This window comes from Oncorhynchus tshawytscha, linkage group LG26 (genome assembly GCF_018296145.1).
Source record: "Oncorhynchus tshawytscha isolate Ot180627B linkage group LG26, Otsh_v2.0, whole genome shotgun sequence".
Taxonomy (NCBI): Eukaryota; Metazoa; Chordata; class Actinopteri; order Salmoniformes; family Salmonidae; genus Oncorhynchus; species Oncorhynchus tshawytscha.
The window spans coordinates 17,379,268-17,401,781 of record NC_056454.1 but is presented as its reverse complement, the minus strand read 5'-3'; the positions used below and the strand labels follow the sequence as shown (position 1 = coordinate 17,401,781).

The window sequence follows — 22,514 nt, the reverse complement described above, 5'->3', positions numbered from 1 at the left end:
CCTTTGGAACATCTACATTTGTAAAAGTCTAATAAATCCACGTAATATAGCCTACATACGTAAATCCATTATTTATTTTCGACAGGTCAAAAGAAGCATAATATGAAGAAAATGTGGTCTATTTCAGAAGAACAGAGTAACATACTCTGAGGTGTCCTTACGTCAGGTCCTGATCTGGCTATGCCATATGGCTGTGGGCTACACTAGTTCATTTAGAAGACATGCTTTTGCTTAGAATTCCGTGCCGTTATTTTATGTTATTTGATAGTACGAATAATATATTTCATCAAAGCTGAATAAAAGCGAAACAGGTTTTTCAAAATGTTTGCAAATGTATTAACAATGTACAACAGAAACACCTTATTTACCTAAGTATTCAGACCCTTTGCTATGAGACTCGAAGTTTAGCTCAGGCGCATCCTGTTTCTATTGATCAGCCTTGAGATGTTTCTATAACTTGACTGAAGTCCACCTGTGGTAAATTCAATTGATTTTACATCATTTGGAAAGACACACACACCTGTCTATATAAGGTCCCGCAGTTGACTGTGCATGTTAGAGCAAAAACAAAACCATGAAGTCAAAGGGATTGTTCTTAGAGCTCCGAGACAGGATTGTGTGGGGAAGAGTACCAAAACATTTCTGCAGCATTGAAGGTCCCCAAGAACACAGTGGCCCCATCATTCTTAAATTGAAGAAGTTTGCAACCACCAAGACTCTTTCTAGAGCTGGGGAGCCCACCCACTGGGGAGCCAGGCCCAGCCAATTAGAATGAGTTTTTCCCCACAAAAGGGCTTTATTACAGACAGAAATAGTCCTCATTTTCATCAGCTCTCTGGGTGGCTGGTCTCAGATGATCCTGCAGGTGAAGAAGCGGGATGTGGAGGTCCTGGGCTGGTGTGGTTACACGTGGTCTGCAGTTGTGAGGCTGGTTGGACGAAGTGCCAAACTCTCTAAAACAACATTGGAGGCGGCTTATGGTAGAGAAATGAACATTCAATTCTTTGACAACAGCTCTGGTTGACATTCCTGCAGTCAGCATGCCAATTGCATGTTCCCTCAAAACTTGAGGCATCTGTGGCGTTGTGTTATGTGACAAAACTGCACATTTTAGAGTGGCCTTACATTGTCCCCAGTACAAGGTGCACCTGTGTAATAATCATGCTGTTTAATCAGCTTCTTGATATGCCACACCTGTCAGGTGGATAGATTATCTTGGCAAAGGAGAAATGCTAACGAACAGGGATGTAAACTAATTTCTGCACAAACTCTGGAAGAAATTATATTTTTGTGTGTGTAGAACATTTCTGGGACCTTTAATTTCAGCTCATGAAACATGGGACCAACACTTTACATGTTGCGTTCATATTTTTGTTCAGTACACATTCACCAAAGGTAATTGCTACACTCTTAGCGCCTCTTATTCTATCTAAACATAAAAGGGTTCTCTGGCTTTCCCCTTAGGAGAACCATTTGTAGTACCATTTTGGTACTAGGTAGAATCCTTTTGGGTTCCATGTAGAACCTTCTCTGGAAGGGATTCTACCTGGAATGATAAAGGGTTCTACACTCTAAAAAAAATATGTGTTAAAAACAACCCAAAGCTGGGTAAAGAATGGACAGAACACATTTTGGGTTATTTTTAACCCAGTCAGTTGTGTCACTTAGATGGGTTATTGAGCTATGATCCACCGGTAAGATCAGACTGGAGGTGTGGCTCAGTAGGTGCTTGGCTTTCAGATAGCTATTTTTTACCACCTGTGAGAGTAAATGTAATTTCGGTTAATCTGTTCTGTTGTGTTTTTCAGTATATGTTAAGGTTGAGCACTGACACTTTTGTTGTGTAGTGAGTCTTAACACAAATTGACTATGTGTATGCCAAGTGCATCGATGATGTTGTCCTCACTATTAGCCATGGATTTACCGGCAACATCAGTACTAAGCTGCCGCTTTCAAGGAGTGGGACACTAACTCAGACGTTTATAAGAACTCCCGCTACGCCCTGCCAATGAAGCAACAAACAAGCAAAGCATTGTTACAGGACTAAGATTGAATCCTACTACACTGGCTCTTCACTTTTCCATTATTTCTCTATTTTCTTTCTCTCTGCATTGTTGGGAAGGGCCTGTAACCATTTCACTGTTAGTCCACACCTTTTGTTTACCAACAAAAGTATATTTCTTAGTTAACACTTCATGATATTTAAATGTTATTTGTTGTGTATTAAAATATGTAACAGGCAATAATATTTCAGGAAATGTAAGCAACATGATGAAGAGGAATGACATTTACTCTCGTGGGTGGTCTACAATAACAATCTTAATGCCACCCCACACATAGGTTATTTTTAGGAGTCATTGCCTATGGACTGGAAAATAAAAAATATATATAAATACATACATGTTGGGTCAACCCAGCACGAAAGTGATGGATAAATTAATAATGCATGGCCTTAAACGTAAAATGTGTTGACTTTACAACAGAACAGATTAATTGGAATTATATTTACTCTCACGAGTGAGCAAAAATAACTATCTGAAAACCAAGCTCCTACTAAGCCCCAACTACAGTCTTCAGATCTGACGCGGTGCATCATAGCTACAGAAAATCAGGGTTTCCTAAACTCGGTTCTTGTGCCCCACCTGGTTTCACATGTATTTTTTTTGCCCTAGCACTACACAGCTGATACCAATCAACGCTTGGTAATGAGTTTGTTGGTTGTTTTTAACCCAACATTCAGTAGAGTGTGCCTGGAACGAAAAAAAGGTTCTCTTATGGGGACAGCCGAAGAACCCTTTTGAAACCCTTTTGTCTGAAGAGTGTACAACTCACTGGAGAAAACGCTGAAGGCTGTTAGTTAACATTCCAAGGCATGTCTTAATTTCAATATTAATGCTTGCTAAATTGATTGGGGTAAAACATTGGTGCTCAGACAAAGCAGGAGACCCTGAGCGATAAATCTAGTTTCCAACCATATAATTATGCGTTTTATGTATCAAAGAAATGTCAAGTGAAAGCAAGCAGCAATTAAGCAGAAGATAGGCCTTGATAATAAGTAGTCATTTCATTTTATTGGAGTCACTGAAACTGAGGGAATTTCCTCAAGGTTTTCTAAGGTCTTCATTGAGCCTTCTGCCATGTTACCAAAAAAGTCCAGTTAGCATAAAGTATGACTTGTCCTCAGGGAGGTATGTTTACTTCAGACCTATAAGATCACACCACTGTGATGAAATCGTTCATTTTTTCAAACATTTGCAATCAATCCCGCAGGTTTTAGGGTCTTTAGCTGAGAAATTCAATTCGGCCTTTTTCTAATTACAACGGGTTTGTTGCCTGTTAGCGTAGGATGATGCCTAGGGAGATTCATTCTGTTCCAGACTTCTTTATCTTACATCCTCTCTGCTGTGGTATCTCAGTGGAGAATGCCCAGGGCCATGTGGGATACACTGTTAAGATGAAAGAGCATTAATCCCCATTATCAGGAACTGATTTTCCACCCACGGCTAACAGACCTAGCAAACACAAGTCTCCCTGACTTTCCTCCTAAGTCTAATTCATTTGTTGTTGTATTTTGCAGCTAACTACCAAAAGATAATCAATAAGTTACTAAGTTTGTGCATATTTGGTGCAGAACAGATAAGTTCCCCCACCATATGGGTAGGTGGAATGATGACTTACAGTGAGTATAATTAGGGTGAATTCAAATGGAAATATTTGTACATTGTGTGTGGGTACAACTTTAAAGGCATTACTGTAATGTCAGCTCCCCTGGGGTGGAAGGACTCACCCCAGCCCAGCTTTCTATGCTCCTGTGTAAACCTGTGAGGCAGATGAGAAGCAGAGTGTGTGTCAACATGGTATGTGTGTGTACACACCCTGATGAAGGGGAGTGTACAGCAGCGAGACAGAACACCTTCCAACCTCCTGTATGTTTTTACCAGAGGAATCCTGGCTGACTGCTGCCTGACGGAGACATTCTGCCTGGCCACGTTCTGCTGTTCTGCCATTATTCACCTGGGAGAGACTCACACATGGCAGCCATGGGGAGCCAGGTAAGATACATACTGTAGAGATCTAAGGACAAATGGCAACATTGGAATAGTGATGAGACTATGAATTGTATTCAGAATTTAGTTTTTGTACAGTGTAACTTTCTCCATGACTTTCACTTGCGTCCCTCAACAACCAAATTGTTAAGCTAACCATTGCTGACTCATCATTGTTGTCTCCCCTGCACACGGTGTACAATTTCTTGCGCAAAGGCAGAGAATGTGATTAGGGATTACAAAGTGATTAGGATAATACATCCTCAGTATTGCATCAAAGGACTATAACAAAGGCCTATTTAAAGATTTGATCAATCTCTCTTAAATGGATATTGATGAGACTCGGGGGGCCTAATATTGCTTGACACTTTCTGCCAGTCTGAGAGAACAGAATAGGAATGTGCTGTAAGTGAATTCCTGTTACTGAGCTACTGGTCAGGTGTTGAAGTCCCAGGGTGTGTGTGTGTGTGTGTGTGTGTGTGTGTGAGAGAGAGAGTGTGTTCCAAGTAAGGAGGAGCAGGAATTGCTGTAAAAGAACAGGTTGAGACTGGTGTGGACATGAATCATACCTGCTGACAGGTCCAGTGAGTTACCAGGTACCACAAAGAGGAAACTGTTCTGACTTTGGCTTATTAAACAGAAAAATGTACGCATACTTCATTTCAGGGATCCAGTCAACTGTCATGTGGCTACTGTACATAAGGTGGTCAAAGGGTTCTGTTCCTTGTAATTTTACACCATAAATCTTATAATTTCAAATAAACGTTATGTCATATATCTTAACCTAAAGCTTTTTGGTGGAAACGACAGCAGTGCCATGTTATTTTAGGAAAGGATACAGTACATTTAATTGAGCCAAAAATGGTAAAAGTGGGAATCTGGTATATTCATTTTGGTTCTCTCTAGTTTCCCTCATGTGCAGCCCAGATGCATCTGGTAGTGATCTAACACTTCAAACACTTTCTTTGTTAACTTTGTCTTAAATAGATTGAAACAGTTGTACTTTCTCTCAACATTAATATGTTGTGCTTTCTTTGCCTTGAGGACTGAATTCTGTAACCAGCTCTTTAAAAAAAAAAAATTAAGAATGATCCTGAGTGCAATGGATTTTTTGTGATTTTTTTATTTACGTTTAGCAATGTGAATTGTAGTTTGTTGGTTTATCAACTCTTAAACCCCACTTTTGCCTCACTACTATCCTTCTTAATGATAAATGAACCCAATGTATCCATCCCAGGTGAAGAGAGCCAGGGCCATTAGTGAGAGTGAATTTGCTAGGCCTGGGTGTTGTGACCAGGGGAGAATGACTGCCCACTCTAATTGGAGCCACGAAGTTCAAGGCAGACTGCGGTACTGCAGGCATTTGCAAAAAAACAGGATCCCCATTAGGGGGACCATGTCAAACTTCATGGTCAATCTTTGTGTAAATAAAGCATTTTTTTTGTTAAGAGAATCATGGTACCAATAATGTATTATATTACACCAGATGTATGTCCTCGATTATTTAAAAATTGCAAACAGAAGAAGTTATGAGGATAATTTAGTAGCTAATGGCAGCCTGTAGTACCCGGGCGGCCTTCAACTTGAGATACTCAATGGGGGGGCAACACTGAGCTAGCCTGCAACATCCCTACCTGGAGTAGTAACTCAAAGTGCATGCACATCTTAACCCGACTTCCCTGGCTTCAAATGCGCTATTGAGTCTTCACATAGGAATCAATGGTGTCATGTGATCAATGGCTTTGTCCATTCCTATATTATTCCCAGCCAATGGTTGTGACAGAGCACACATCTGTATTGATGTGAGCCCAAGGGTTGTACTATACTGTAGCATTGACTGTGGAAAGAGTGATGCTGAGTGTGAGTCAGTCACCACAATGTGTGGTTGGATACTCCTCTGCTGTTGGAGTCTGGAGCACAAGCTCCAGTTCCCAGAGAAGACAATCTGAGCTCAGTGGAAAAGGCGACTGTTTAAACCATTTTGAAATCTATTGTTGGAGCCAAGTTTGGGGAATGTGTCCTGCAAAGACTTTAGAGCAAGTGAGATATGGAGAAGGAATGAAAGGAGGATATTCTGCATGCTTCTAGCCAGCCAAAGATATGAAGCGTACAAGTTCTCTCAGTTAACTCTTGTTGAGGACTACTCAACCCCATCTAGCCAGGGCCCTCTACAGAAACTATAACCTATAGTGTAAAAAATGATATCCCAAGAAGTGATAGCTAACATCTATCCACTTTATTGCTTGTCTATGATAACCCATTTCCTCCTCTAACAATGCATCATGTAATTATTCCCACTGAGGGACCAGACCAAACCAGAGCTGATGGTGTTTTGACAGAGCCTGTAGTGTAGGGAGGATGGAATTCACCCAGCCAGACAAAGACCCAAAACTCAGACCCAGATTCTAAGAGCTGGTTTTCCTTCTGAGGGTTCCTACAGCACTCATCCTATCCAAGGCTCTCCCAGGATAGGACACAGGAGCATAGAACAGCAGATGTTCACACTCCCCACTCCCCCCAGCCAGTCTCCACTTTGTTCGCTGTCTTAGTAAAACTCTGAGAGATACAAGGCACAGTACAATAGAGTCTGTATTAAAGGTTTAACTGAATGATTTTTAAGCAGTTTTTAGCTGTGTAACTGTCTGAGACATCTGAGAATTACCTAGACATTTCCCACCTTTTCATCAGAGTTGTGATAAAACAGCTTTAAGTTAATATTTTGCTTAATAAAGACATACATCTAATAGTCTAACAGTGTAAGAAAATCCATCAGAAGCTGCTGGAAGCAATTACAGGGCTCTCCAAGCAGAAAAGAATGTGTCAGGCTTTCACCACAGACTTACAAAAGAATGATACATTTTTCAGGAAACAAGAAAAGCCAACAGGCTTTGGCTATTAGACTGTGCTGTGGAACTAAACATAACCTTATTTTCCCGTAAGTTACTGCCTCTCCCTATTTAACTGGGAAACCAACAGACATTCAGTATTGTAGTGTTTCTCCGGCAAAATAAAATTATTGCAACTCTCTTCCCGGAGTTTCTCTGCAAATGATTTTTGAGTCACTTTATCTGCAGACTTCTTTGTGCTTAGGATGTCCAAGTTTTAGAGTGAGCCATGGTAGCTAGTCATAGCGTGCAAAGTAAAATCTATTTTGTACATTTAACTCAGAAAGTGTGAAATGTACACTAACACCACTCAACTGGTGTTAAATTAACACTTTTGAAAGTGTTAAAGGTCCTGGACAGTCATACTGAAAAGTACTTTGTCTCATGGTTAGCTACCAGTAAGTAGGAAAATACAGGCTGAGTGGGCAGGGAGCTTATATTGATGACCTCACCTTGACTGACAGCTCATTGAAACGCCTATGTCAAGCAACTTGGATGCAGTGAGCAGTTTTGCAATTAAAGTAAATAAATATATAATTTCACCTTTATTTAACCAGGTAGGCCAGTTGAGAATAAGTTCTCATTTACAACTGCAACCTGGCCAAGATAAAGCAAAGCAGTGAGACAAACGAGTTACACATGGGATAAACAAACGTACAGTCAATAACACAATAGAAAAATCTATATACAGTGTGTGCAAATGTAGTAAGATTAGGGAGGAAAGGCAATAAATAGGCCATAGTGGCGAAATAATTACAATTTAGCAATTAAACACTGGAGTGATAGATGTGCAGAAGATGATTGTGCAAGTAGAGATACTGGGGTGCAAAGGAGCAAAAAATATGTAACACTATGGGGATGAGGTAGTTCGATGGGCTATTTACAGATGGGCTGTGTACAGGTACAATGATCAGTAAGCTGCTCTGACAGCTGATGCTTAAAGTTAGTGGGAGAGATATAAGACTCCAGCTTCAGTGATTTTTGCAATTCGTTCCAGTCATTGGCAGCAGAGAACTGGAAGGAAAGGTGGCCAAAGGAGGAGTTGGCTTTGGGGGTGACCAGTGAAATTTCCCATCTGGAGAGTGTACTACGGGTGGGTGTTGCTGTGGTGACCAGTGAGCTGAGATAAGGTGGGGCTTTACCTAGCATAGACTTATAGATGATCTGGAGCCAGTGGATTTGGCGACTAATATGAAGTGAGGGCCAACCAACGAGAGCATACAGGTCGCAGAGGTGGGTAGTACGTATATGGGGCTTTGGTGACAAAACGGATGGCACTGTGATAGCAAATTGGATGTAGTCGGAGTAGAGTGTTGGAAGATATTTAGTAAATGACAGCGCCAAAGTCAAGGATCGGTAGGATAGTCAGTTTTACAAGGGTGTATGTGGCAGCATGAGTGAAGGAAGCTTTGTTGCAAAATAGGAAGCCGATTCTAGATTTAATTTTGGATTGGAGATGCTTAATGTGAGTCTGGAAGGAGAGTTTACAGTCTAACCAGGCACCTAGGTATTTGTAGTGATCCACATATTCTAAGTCAGAACCGTCCAGTAGTGATGCTAGACGGGCAGGTGGGTGCAGGCAGCGATCGGTTGAAGAGCATGCATTTAGTTTCACTTACATTTAAGAGCAGTTGGAGGCCACAGATGGAGTGTTGTATGGCATTGAAGCTTGTCTGGAGGTTTGTTAACACAGTGTCAAAAGAAGGGCCAGAAGTATACAGAATGGTGTTGTCTGCTTTGAGGTGGATCAGAGATCCATCCAAACATCAAAATACTGCCCCCTACACTCAACAGGGTAAATGTCCGAGAACTTTTTGGACTTTGTGCTACAGGATGCAAATTTATGTTTGAAAAAGCTAGCCTTTGCTTTCCTAACTGCCTGTGTATATTGGTTCCTGACTTCCCTGAAAAGTTGCGTAATGCAGTACGCCACAGAATGTTTTTGTGCTGTCTAAGGGGTAGTCAAGTCTGCAGTGAACCAAGGGTTATATCTGTTCTTAGTTTTACATTTTTTGAATGGGGCATGCTTATTTAAGATGGTGAGGAAAGCACTTTTAAAGAATAACCAGGCATCCTCTACTGACGGAATGAGGTCAATATCCTACCAGGATACCTGGACCAAGTCGATTAGAAAGGCCTGCTCGCTTAAGTGTTTTAGGGAGCGTTTGACAGTGATGAGGAGTGGTCGGCTGAAGACAGCAGAGGTGTATTTAGAGGGCAGGTTGGTCAGGATGATATCTATGAGGGTGCCCGGGTTTACAGATTAGGGTTTTGCCTAGTAGGTTCCTTGATATTTTGTGTGCGATTGAGGGCATCTAGTTTAGAGTGTAGGACGGACGGGGTATAAGCATATGCCAGTTTAGGTCACTTAAAAGTACAAATGGGTGAATAAAACACACTTTGGGAGGAGGCTTCTGATGTCAACATGCATGGAAACCAAAGCTTTTACGGTTACAGAGGTCAACAAATGATAGCACCTGGGAAATAGGAGTGGAACTGAAGGCTACAGGGCCTGGGTTAACCTTTACATCAGAGGAGGACTAGGATAAGTGTACGACTAAAGGCTGTAAGAACTGGTTGTCTAGTGCGTTGGGGACAGAGAATAAAAGGAGCAGGTTTCTTGGCATGGGCAATAGATTCAGGGCATAATGTACTGACAATGGTATGGTAGGATGTGAGTACAGTGGAGGTAGACCTAGGCGTTGAGTAATGATGAGAGGTTTCGTCTCTAGAGGCACCAGTTAAGCCAGATGAGGTCTCCGCATGTGTGTGTGGTGGGACAAAAAAAAGCTAAGGCATTTTGAGTGGGACTGAGGGCTCTACAGTGAAATAAAACAATAAGAACTAGCCAAGACAGCAGTAGACAAGGCATATTGACATTAGAGAGAGGCATAAAGCAATCACAGGTGATGATCAGGAAAGCTAAGACAACAACGGGTAAATGGTGATGAATGTGCAGAGCGGGTCAGTTAGGTACATACAGGACCTGAGTTTGAGGCTGGGGCCGACAGGTAAACAAAATGAGGTACAGTGTTATTAAAACAGTCCAGGAGGAATCAGCTGTGTAGCCGAGTGATAATAGGGTGAAAAGAGCAGCAATAGGTGAGTCAGGGTGTCATTTGGTAGTCACTACTACGTTAGGCGATTTAGGGACACAGGATTCAGAAAAGCTAGCGGGCCGGGGCTAGTAGATGGTTCTTCGGCGACATCATAACAGAATAGCCTGTTGAGACCACATCGGGCGATCACGTCGGCAGTCCAGTCATGATGGATCGGGCGGGGCTCCGTGTCGATAATAAAGGGTCCAGGCCAATTGGCAAAGGAGGTATTGTAGCACTAGAATTAGCAGGTATATGGGCCTAGCTCAAGGCTAGCTGGTGCTTGCTTCAGGACAGAGGCGTTAGCTAACAGTAGCCACTCGTTTGCAGCGATGCCAGAGCGTCAGGAATCCAGTGATGTGGTAAAGAGAAGCAGTCCGATATGCTCTGGGTTGATATCGCGCCGTGCAGACTGGCAGGTGTTGTCCGAGCTAAGGCTGGCTGGTGACCAAGAAAAAGGTGAAGACCTCTAGCCGTGGCTAACAAAGACTAGTAGCTAGTTAGCTGGCTAGCTCCTGATGGAAGTTCCAGTTATAAGGAATACAAATAGCAGATCCGTACCGCATTGGGTGAGGCGAGTTGCAGGAAAGTATACTTAGTTAGTAGATAGATAAGATTAAGATGTATACGAAAAAGACTATTTACACGGGATAAGACAAAGACAAACACACACGTCCTACTGCTACGCCAGCTTGGATCCTAATCAAAACTTACCAAGAAAATCACAGCACTGAAGGATGTGTTGACTTGACAACTGTGTCGGAGTTGTTAATGACCCTTGCCCCACTTTTGTTCCATGCTGGCTGAAGACCAGATCCAGTGACAGACGAAAGGGGAAACATGTAAGTACCTTTGCCATATGGATGAAGAGGGTAAACCTTTAATTATAGAGTGCATTTGTAGCCAGACCCTTTGAACTTTTCCACACAATACCCCATAATGACAAAGTTTTACAAATCCCTTTGGCCCTGCAGTCTAGGGGGGGGGATGGAAACGAGACCTGTGACATATCTCGTGCAAATTATAACAGTGAAAAGGAACAGTGAGAACAAAAACCACAGACAACGTAAATCTACCGTCAAACACTCCACACCAATGGTAATGGGGGGGAAGGCGGGGCTGAGCTGGACCCAAGGAAAGAAATAATAAGTATCCAAAAACACCCCAAAGCTAGTCTACCGGCTTCAACAACAGCTAGCTCACTAACCAATAAAATACAGTGGCCCAGTTCTAACTAGTGTTATTTAGAAACTATTTACCTACGGTTAGTGTATGCCCATGGGCGACTTGTCTTGGTACCCCCTTTTCCCACCATCAAACAAACACCATAACCAAAACAATACTCCCAGGATAATGGACAAAGTAACATGTAGTTGCAAAAACAAAAGACAGATCTCTAGAAAGAACTGATTGGGATACTTTTAAACCAAGGGAAAGGGGATGTGATTGGGTAAGGGAAAAGAGCAGGTGTCTTCTGATTGCTGACTGATTGATGACTGATTGGCAAAACCTGTGAATAGGGGAGAAGGAAAGAAAATACACACACAGGATGCACACACAGGATACCTGTATCCATAACACTAAGCGAAAACAGGGTTTTAGACATTTTTGCACATTTATTAAATGTAAAAAACAGAAATACGGGGCGGCAGGGTAGCCTAGTGGTTAGAGCATTGGACTAGTAACCGAAAGGTTGCAAGTTCGAATCCCCGAGCTGACAAGGTACATATCTGTCTTTCTGCCCCTGAACAGGCAGTTAAACCACTGTTCCTAGGCCGTCATTGAAAATAAGAATTTGTTCTTAACTGACTTGCCTAGTAAAATAAAGGTAAAAAAAAATAAAAATACCTTATTTACAAAAGTATTCAGACCCTTTGCTATGAGTCTTGAAATTGAGCTCAGGTCCATCCTGTTTCCATTGATCATCCTTGAGATGTTTCTACAACCTGATTGGAGTCAACCTGTGGTCAATTCAATTGATTGGACATGATTTGGAACGGCATACACCTGTCTCTATAAGGTCTCACAGTTGACAGTGCATGTTAAATCATAAACCAAGCCATGAGGTCGAAGGAATTGTCTGTAGAGCTTTGAGACAAGATTGTGTCAATGCACAGGGGAAGAGTATTAAACATTTTCTGCAGCATTGAAGGTCCCCAAGAACACAGTGGCCTCCATAATTGTTAAATGGAAGAAGTTTGGAACCACCAAGACTCTTCCTAGAGCTGGCCAAACTGAGCAATCGGGGGAGAAGGGCCTTTGTCAGGGAGGTGACCAAGAACCTGACGGTCATTCTCACTGAGCTCCAGAGTTCCTCTGTGGAGATGGGAGAACCTTCCAGAAGGACAACCATCTCTGCAGCACTCCACCAATCAGGTTTTTATCGTAGAGTAGCCAGAAGGAAGCCTCTCCTCAGTAAAAAGGCACATGACAGCCCACTTGCAGTTTACCATAAGGCACCTAAAGGACTCTCAGACCATGAGAAACAAGATTTTCTAGTCTGATGAAACCAAGATTGAACTTTTTGGCCTGAATGCCAAGCGTCACATCTGGAGGACACCTGGCACTATACCTACGGTGAAGCGTGGTGGGGGCAGCATCATGCTGTGGGGATGTTTTGCAGGGACTGTGGGGATGTTTTTCAGGATCGAGGGACAGATGAATGGAGCAAAGTACAGAGAGATCCTGTAAAAAACCTGCTCCAGAGCACTTAGGACCTCAGACTGGGGCAATGGTTCACCTTCCAACAGGACAACAACCCCAAGCACACAGCCAAGATAACTTAGGATTTGCTTCAGGACAAGTCCCTGAATGTCCTTAAGTGGCCCAGCCAGAGCCCGGACTTGAACCTGATTGAACATCTCTTGAGAAACTTGAAAATAGCTATGCAGCAACGCTCCCCATCCAACCTGAAAGAGATTGAGAGGATCTGCAGAGAAGAATGGAGAAACTCTCCAAATACAGGTGTTCCAAGCTTGTAGCGTCATACTGTAATCGCTGCCAAAGGTGCTTCAACAAAGTACTGATTAAACGGTCTGAATACTTATGTAAACTCAGTTGTTTTTTACAAATGTGCAAACATTTCTAAAAACCTGTTTTTGCTTCGTCATTATGGGCTTTTGTGTGTAGATCGATGTGGGGGAAAAAACTAAATGTGGAAAAAGTCAAGGGGTCTGAATATTTTCCAAATGCACTGTATTTGCTGACAGCCTACAGTTAAATTTTGGCTCCAGTAGAGTAGCTATCTAGCTATATATACCACACCCCTCGGCAAACATGCCTTCTCTGATGTTGGCTACAAGGTGGTACTTATAGAAATTAGGTTAGAGAATATCATGTTACCTTTGGCATATTAAAATTAGAATATAACAGTGACGTCACGTTGTCCCCTTTAATAATTGATCCACGTTTTTGACGTAGGGGAGGGAACCATATGATCAGACTTTATCTATGTAGAAGCAACAATAACTGTTCATATTTTGGTCATCATACTTTAATCTGCTTTCCTTCAAATATCATCCAATTTCACAAAAAAAATGATTTTGACACTGAATGACATTTGAAAGCATATGCAAAGCCCAATGTGATAGTAACCACTATGTAGCACTAATATGAAAATAAAGGCATTTATATTTGTGTATAAAAATGTAATGTGCAATTGTGTTCAATTAAAATATGACTTTGTTGTGAACAAAGTTAACATGATCACCAGGAATGACATTAACTATGTTAAAGCCCCACCCCTAATAAACCATGCCCTTGAATATAACCTATAGATTGCATTATTCCATCTGCTTGGGCAACCCAGATTGAAAACTAAATTGATGGTTTAATTAACCTATGCTTGTTCGGTTTTTCACACAACCTGCCACATTATGCTGGCTTGCAAAGTGATGTGTAATTCCTATTAAAATTCAGCCAGAGTGCCAATATTCAACCTTGAGCATTTTTAAACACCCACGAACTGCATTCAGAATGACTGCCAGGGTTGGGAAGACTGCAATATTAGACTACCTAAAGCGTCTAAATTGGAACAACCATTTCAGTAACATATTGGATTAGTTTAGAAAATGTATGTCATTTATATTTGAGAAACATAAGATTAATTAATCAATCAATGTACACGCAAGAATATAGATATTGAAACAACAATTCTAAAAATCATCATGCAATAGAGCATGCTGGGAAATATGATAATGATGAGAGTGGTTTTGGTTCAAATCTGGTTATTTTATCAACACTGGGGTTATTTTACACCAATGAGTGTTAATTCAGCACTTACAGAGTTCTTATGTTTAGAGTGTAGGACCTCAAACTCTTATGAAATACTTATTTCCCGAACAGTCATTCTGATTCCCATGTAAAATAGCCTTTGAGTGACTAAAATATCACACATAATATTTGTTTCGAATAGAATTGATAAACATTTGAGTACTTTGTCTCTCATGGCTAACTACCAGGAAGTTTGAAAAGACAGACTGAGTGGGTGGGGAGATATCTTACTTCTTGACGCTACCCATCCCGTTAGCGGGATCATTTTCGTCAGCAACCGCTGAATAGCATAGCATATTCATATTCATGAAATCACAAGTGCAATATTGCAAAACACAGCTTAGCCTTTTGTTAATCCACCTGTCATCTCAGATTTTGAAATTATGCTTTACAGCGAAAGCAATCCAAGCGTTGGTGTAAGTTTATCGATAGCATAGAAAAACATTATGTACACTAAGCATTAAGTAGCTAGGTCACGAAAATCAGAAAAGCAATCAAATTAATAGTTTTTGATGGTCTTCGGATGTTTTCACTCACAAGACTCCCAGTTACACAACAAATGTTATTTTTGTTCCATAAAGATTATTGTTATACCCAAAATACCGTTTGTTTGTCGCGTTATGTTCAGAAATCCACAGGAAAGAGCGGTCACGACAACGCAGACGTATATTCCAAATAATATCCATAATGTCCACAGAAACATGTCAAACGTTATTTATAATCAATCCTCAGGTTGTTTTTAAAATATATATTCGATAATATATCAACCGGGTGATTTTCAATAACACTAGGAGAAACAATGGCGCTTTACTCTGTAGCACAAAACTCACTCTGAGAGCCCACACCTATCCACTTACGCTATGTGATCTTTCACACTCATTTTTCAAAATAAAAGCCTGAAACTATGTCTAAAGACTGTTGACACCTTAGGGAAGCCATTGAAAAATGAATCTGGTTGATATCCCTTTAAATGGAGCATAGGCATGCATAGGAACAGAGAGGTTTCAAAATAAGAGGCACTTCCTGATTGGATTTTCCTCAGGTTTTCGCCTGTAATATCAGTTCTGTTATACTCACAGACAATATTTTTACAGTTTTGGGAACTTTAGAGTGTTTTCTATCCCAATCTGACAATGATATGCATATTCTAGTTTCTGGGGCTGAGAAATAGGCAGTTTCAAATGGGTATGTTTTTTAGCCAAAAACAAAAATACTGCCCCCTACACGCAAAAGGTTAATGAGCTCGCCTTACTTTGGTAGAATTTAGAGTTGGATAAATGTAGATAAACTTGAATCTTTCGCAAGGACTTATACAGGATACTACCATCAACATCAAAACCTTCATTCTGAATCACAATTCCATACCACTAAACCTTGATTTTGGGCAACATTATCTGACTGGACTATTACCACCAAGGATCATCAAGAAATAAAACTTAGAACAAACCAAAACCTGCAGAAGAAACACATTGGAACACACTGAAATTAGCACTGAAGTGTGAAGTGAGAGGCGTGAAAACTCTTGAGCATGTTTGGACGTCGTAAAGGACCATTTGCCGAAACTGAAAAGATATAGCTAGCTAACAACCGCCTTTTCCACATGGAAAAGACAGTGGACAGAGATTTGTTAGCTACGTTAGCTAGCTAGCTGGGATTTTCTACAAGTAATCTGCCTCCCGAAAAAAGTTGCTCCCAAGTGGGTGCAACACCTACTCCCGTTGCCTGCTGCACTGCTGCTTGGATTCCACCTGGTGATCTGTTCACCGTCTGCCCTGGCCTGTCTCCCCCTGTCTGGTACAGGTAACCCCACCACACTCCCTCCTCTCTCCTGAGCTTTCGCTCTCCTCCAACACACACACACTGTTGGGGTAAGTGACTCTGAACTTACAATGACTAGCCCCAAGTCATTATATTTTTCTCTTGTGCTTTATGCTATTTGGCTCATGACTCTTGCATGCTTTGTTGACTATGAACTTGCTTGTTATCTCAACCGTGGTACTGACTATGTTTGTTCTCACACTCGGGACTCTGACTCTCTATTGGTTATACAGACTCTTGGCCTCCCATCCTATTCCAACCACATTTCACCAGCTTTTTATTCATGTTACCTGATGAAATTGCTGTACATTATGATCTTGTTGCCATCTAATGCACATTCAAATGTTCTAAATCAACACTGCAGATCTCTCCCTGTCCTCTGCCGTGCCCTGATTGTATTACTGCTGCTTATATCTGGGATTGTGCATGTACACCCTGGCCCATCTACAAGCCCCAATTCTTATTTGTGCTCTGATATCTGCTTCACTGATTTATGCTCTCTTCAAAGCCTTGGTTTTCTGCATTTTAACACTAGAAGCTTATTACCTAAATTTGATAAATTGAAAGTGTAGGTTCACAGCTCCAATCCAGATGTGTTGGTCATGACTGAGATGTGGTTAAGAAAGAGTGTTTTGAATACTCATGTTAACCTTTCTGGTTACAACCTTTTTCGTCAAGACAGATCTTCCAAAGGTGGTAGAGTGGCAATCTTTACCAAGGATTACCTTCAGTGCTCGGTTGTCTCCACCAAGTCTGTCACCAAACAATTAGATTTTCTGGTTTTATGCATTCAACTTTCAAATAACTCTTTGTTGACTGTTGCCGGGTGTTATTGGCCACCATCAGCACTGGCCTGTACACTAAACACCCTAAGCTCTCTCCTGGCCCTTTACACTAAGTCTGAATTTGTCCTGCTAGGCGACCTAAACAGTGACATGCTTAAACCACCTGACCAAGTCCTAAAGCAACGGGACTCCCTAAATCTTTCTCAGAAAAGGCTACTCTCCTTGATGTTATCTTTACAAATAATCCTGCTAGGTATCATTCTGGTGTTTTCTGTAATGACCTTAGTGATCACTGTTTTACAGCCTGTGTTTGTAATGGCTGCTCAGTGAAACAACCTGTCCTGATTTGTCATGGCCTGATTTGACATGGCCTCTGTAAATTGGTGTATAATCAGCTTGACCCCCTCAAAGACGCTTCTTTTTTGATATTTTCAGTGGTATCGTTAACAAATATGCGCCCATAAAGAAAATTAGAAACAGTTCAGCTCCTGGTTCGACCGTGATCTGGAAGAATTACTCCACCTCAAGAATTCCATTTGGAAAATTGCTCGGCACACGCATATTCAGGCTGACTGGCTCTTGTTCAGACAAATTAGAAATAAGTGCACTCAGGCTATCCGGAAGGCCAAAGTTAGTTACTTTAAAACTTCTTACGGCTGAAATCCCGTTAACGGGATCGATTTGACAACAGCCAGTGAAAGTGCAGGGCGCCAAAATCAAACAACAGAAATCATAGAATTAAAATATCTCAAACATACAAGTATTATATACCATTTTAAAGATACACGTGTTGTTAATCCCACCACAGTGTCCGATTTCAAAAAGGCTTTACGATAAAAGCATACCATGTGATTATGTTAGGTCAGTGCTTAGTCACATAAAAAACACAGCCATTTTTCCAGCCAAAGAGAGGAGTCACAAAAAGCAGAAATAGAGATAAAATGAATCACTAACCTTTGATGATCTTCATCAGATGGCACTCATAGGACTTCATGTTAGACAATACATGTATGTTTTGTTCGATAAAGTTTTTAAAAAGTTTTAAAAATCTCAGTTCACATTGGCGTGTTATGTTCAGTCATGTTTTGCTTCCAAAACATCCAGTGATTTTTCAGAGAGCCACATCAATTTACAGAAATACTCATCATAAATGTTGATGAAAATACAAGTGTTATGCATGGAATTAAAGATATGCTTCTCCCTAATGCAACCGCTGTGTCAGATTTCAAAAAAGGTTTACAGCGAAAGCACAACATGGAATAATCTGAGTACAGCGCTCAGAGACCAAAACAAGCCATACAGATACCCGGCCATGTTGGGGAGTCAGCAGAAGTCAGAAATAGCATTATAAATATTCACTTACCTTGGATGATCTTCATCGGAATGCACTTCCAGGAATCCCAGTTCCACAATAAATGTTTGTTTTGTTCGATAAAGTCCATCATTTATTCGTTCACAAATCCAAATTCACAAGGCGCAGGCACTTAGTTCAGACGACAGTTCCATTCGAGTTCATTGAAACATGTCAAACGATGTTTAGAATCAATCTTTAGGATGTTTTTATCATAAATCTTCAATAATATTCCAAATGGACAATTCCTTTGTCTTTAGAAATTAAAAGGAACAGAGCTCGTGCTCACGGCCGCAGCGAGACAGCTCATGGCATTCTGCCAGACGCCTGGTTGAAACAGCTCTTATTCGCTCCCCCTTCACAGTAGAAGCCTAAAACCAGGTTCTAAAGACTGTTGACATCTAGTGGAAGCCTTAGGAAGTGTAATCGGACCAAATTTTACACTGTATATTGGATAGGCAAAGACTTGAAAACCTACAAACCTCAGATTTCCCAATTCCTGGTTAGATTTTTATCTCAGGTTTTTGCCTGCCATATGAGTTCTCTTATACTCACAGACATCATTCAGACAGTTTTAGAAACTTCAGAGTGTTTTATATCCAAATATACTAATACCATGCATATCATAGCTTCTGGGCCTGAGTGGCAGGCAGTTTACTCTGGGCACCTTATTCATCCAAGCTACTCAATACTGCCCCCCAGCCATAAGAAGTAGGAGCAGTTTTCTCTCTGTGGGTCTAACCCCAAGAAGTTCTGAAGAACGGTTAAAAACCTGGAGCATAAACCCTCCTCCTCACAGCTGCCCATGTCCCTTAATGTTGACGATGTGGTTGTTACTGACAAGGAGAACATGGCTGAGATCTTTAATCACCAGTCCATTAAGTCAGGATTACTATTTGACTCTGCCATGCCTCCATGCCCGTCCAACATTTCCTTATCTCCCACCCCTTCTTGTGCGACTATCCTCAATGCTCCTCCCTCTTTTTCCCCTGCCTGCTACAAAGTTTCTCCCTGCAGGCGGTCACTGAGTCCGAGGTGCTAAAGTAGCTCCTTAAACTTGACCCCCGAAAAACATCTGGGTCAGATGGTTTAGACCCTTTCTTCTTTAAGGTTGCTGCCTCTATGATCGCCAAGCCTATCTCTGACCTTTTTAACCTGTCTCTCCTCTCTGGGGAGGTTCCCATTGCTTGGAAGGCAGCCACGGTGCATCCTTTGTTAAAAGGGAGAGATCAAGCTGATCCTAACTGTTGTAGGCCAATTTCTGAATTACCTGTTTATCAAAAGTGTTAAAAAAACATGTCAATAATCAACTGACTGGTCTTCTTGATGTCTATAGTATTATCTCGGGTACGCAATCGGGGTTCCGCTCAGGTTATGGATGTGTCACTGCAACCTTAATGGTCCTCAATGATGTCACCATTGCCCTTGATTCTAAGCGATGTTGTCCTGATGCTTTTATTGACTTTGCCAAAGCTTTTCAAACGGTAGACCATTCCATTCTTGTGGGCCTGCTAAGGAGTATTGGTGTCTCTGGGGGGTATTTGGCCTGGTTTGCTAACTACCTCTCTCAAAGAGTGCAGTGTATAAAGTCAGAACATCTGCTGTCTCAGACACTGCTAATCAACAAGGGAATATCCCAAGGCTTCATCCTAGGTCCCATGCTCTTCTCAATTTAAATCAACAACATAGCTCAAGCAGTAGGAAGCTCTCTCATCCATTTATATGCTGATGATACCATCTTATACTCAGCTGGCCCCTCCCCGGACGTTCTACACACAAGCCTTCTCTGACCTTAACCTTGTTCTGAACACCTCCAAAACAAAGGTCATGATGTTTTGGTAAGAGGAATGCCCCTCTCCCCACAGGTGTGATTACTACCTCTGAGAGCTTAGAGCTTGAGGTAGTCACCTCATACAAGTACTTGGGAGTATGGCAAGATGGTACACTGTCCTTCTCTCAGCACATATCAAAGCTGCAGGCTAAGGTTAAATCTACACTTGGTTCCCTTTATCATAATCATTCCTCTTACACCGCAGCTGCCAAACTAACCCTGATTCAGATGACCATCCTACCCATGCTAGACTACGGAGACATAATTTATAGATCGGCAGGTGAGGGTGCTATCGAACGGCTAGATGTTCTTCACCATTCGGCCATCAGATTTGCCACCAATGCTCCTTATAGGACACATCACGGCATTCTATACTCCTCTGTAAACTGGTCATCTCTGTATACCCATCGCAAGACCCACTGGTTGATGCTTATTTGTAAAACCCTCCTAGGCCTCACTCCCCCCTATCTGAGATATCTACTGCAGCCCTCATCCTCCACATACAACACCTGCGCTGCCAGTCACATTATTTTAAAGGTCCCCAAAGCACACCCATCCCTGGGTCGCTCCTCTTTTCAGTTCGCTGCAGCTTGCAACTGGAACGAGCTGCAAAAAACACTCAAGCTAGACCGTTTCATCTCCATCTCTTCATTCAAAGACTCAATCATGGACACTTCCTGACAGTTGTGGCTGATTTGCATGATGTATTGTTGTCTCTACCTTCTTGCCCTTTGTGCTGTTGTCTGTGCCCAATAATGTTTGTACCATGTTTTGTGCTGCTACCATGTTGTGCTGCTGCCATGTTGTGTTGCTACCATGTTGTTGTCATGTTGTGTTGCTACCATTCTGTGTTTTCATGTGTTGCTGCCAAGCTATTTTGTTGTCTTAGGTCTCTCTTTATGTAGTGTGGTGGTGTCTCTCTTGTCATGATGTGTGTTTTTGTTCTATATTTTTATAACATTTTGTGTCATTATTCCCAGCCCCCATCCCCGCAGGAGGCATTTTGCCTTTTGGTAGGTCGTCATTGTAAATAAGAACTTGTTCTCAACTGACTTGCCTTGTTAAATAAAGGTCAAGCAGCGTGGTCACCTCAAGCTAATTTGGTAATACACAAAGCTACTCAAACATTTAAATTGCATGAATGTTGTATTTTCATTTTATATATACATCTCCCATTTGTCATGTCTTATGTGATGCGGTTCACAGCAGCACTAATGAGTGTTTTGAATGACCCTTCGCCCCTTTAGTTCTGTGCTGGCTGAAGACCGAGCTAGCAAGTAACTAGCCAACACCAGACACAGATGAAAGGGGAAACATATACGTATCTTTGCCATAGATGAATAATGTAAACTTTTAAATGCTGACACCCCAACTTTATGATCTTACGTTGATCTGGTTTCATCCAAATATCACCCTACTCCATGAAAAACATGATTTTGACTGTTCATGACCTTTAAATAAATCTACTTTCATTTTAAATGGATGAATACAACATCCATGTCTCTGTAACTAACAAATGCAGTCATGGGTGGCAACTGCAATTCACTCGAAAGGCAATCTGTTATTTTTTAACATTGTTCCAGTGTCTATACAAGTCCACACTTTCAGTGTTGATTTAATACTGGAGAATTTGCTGTGCACACTCAGACTCAGACACATGCTTGTTGTTTTTTTTACACTGGAGAATTTGCTTTTCACTGTTAATAAACAGCACATCTCCAAGTATTTTCCCATCTATGTTCTTAAAAACATACCTCACTGTGTCAATTCAGATCATGGCTGCCGTTGAATGGCTAGAGCTTGTGTGAGAGAGAGAGAGAGAGAGAGCAGAGGAAAAGCTGCATGGAATCTGATGCCACAGTGCTGGCAGGCAGGGCCGTAGCCATGGAGACAAATCAAGCTGTAGTATAGCCGCCCTGTACTCAAAGGAAAAGCATAACTTCCAGGTCAATGCCTCTTATAGCCCCTCGCAGCCAACTATATGTTATCCAAGCTAATCAGAATGCAGTCCAAAGGTTGTTTACATTAAGGGCATCTTGTGCTGTGGCACACACATGGCTTTCCAGTTCCACTCGCTTGAAACTCAACCACAGCTACTCAAATGAAAAACCCGAAGCAAAGGTAAAGAGGATACTAGATGTTATCTTCGTTGCTATTCTTTTGTTTGTATTGTTGATAGATTAGAGGAGGGTTCATCATTTATTGTAGTAGGACACTGCTGCAGAGGTAAATGCATCTCTATGTTTATTTATTTGATCCATCAACCATGTGTGTTTCAGTAGTGAGCCCTTGGGGGAGATCATCTTACTGATAGGCCAGCAGAGTAATTAAAATCGTGAACCTTTGCCATGGTTACCGTGTGCACATAGAACTGTCCCTGGGGACAGTAGAGTAAGGTAGAATTAAACAGGAGTGATGAGGTTCTCTC

The 22,514-nt window shown here is 41.5% G+C and overlaps 1 protein-coding gene across 1 annotated transcript in view; it reads left to right on the top strand.

Moving 5' to 3' along the window:
- Positions 1-3,919: 3,919 nt before the first annotated feature.
- mid1 (midline 1) overlaps positions 3,920-22,514 on the top strand; it is a 61,736-nt gene continuing 43,141 nt past the window's right edge. Inside the window, exon 1 of the mRNA XM_024389073.2 lies at positions 3,920-4,052. The gene's annotated coding sequence lies outside the window, so the exon portion shown is untranslated. The remainder of the gene's footprint in view (positions 4,053-22,514) is intronic.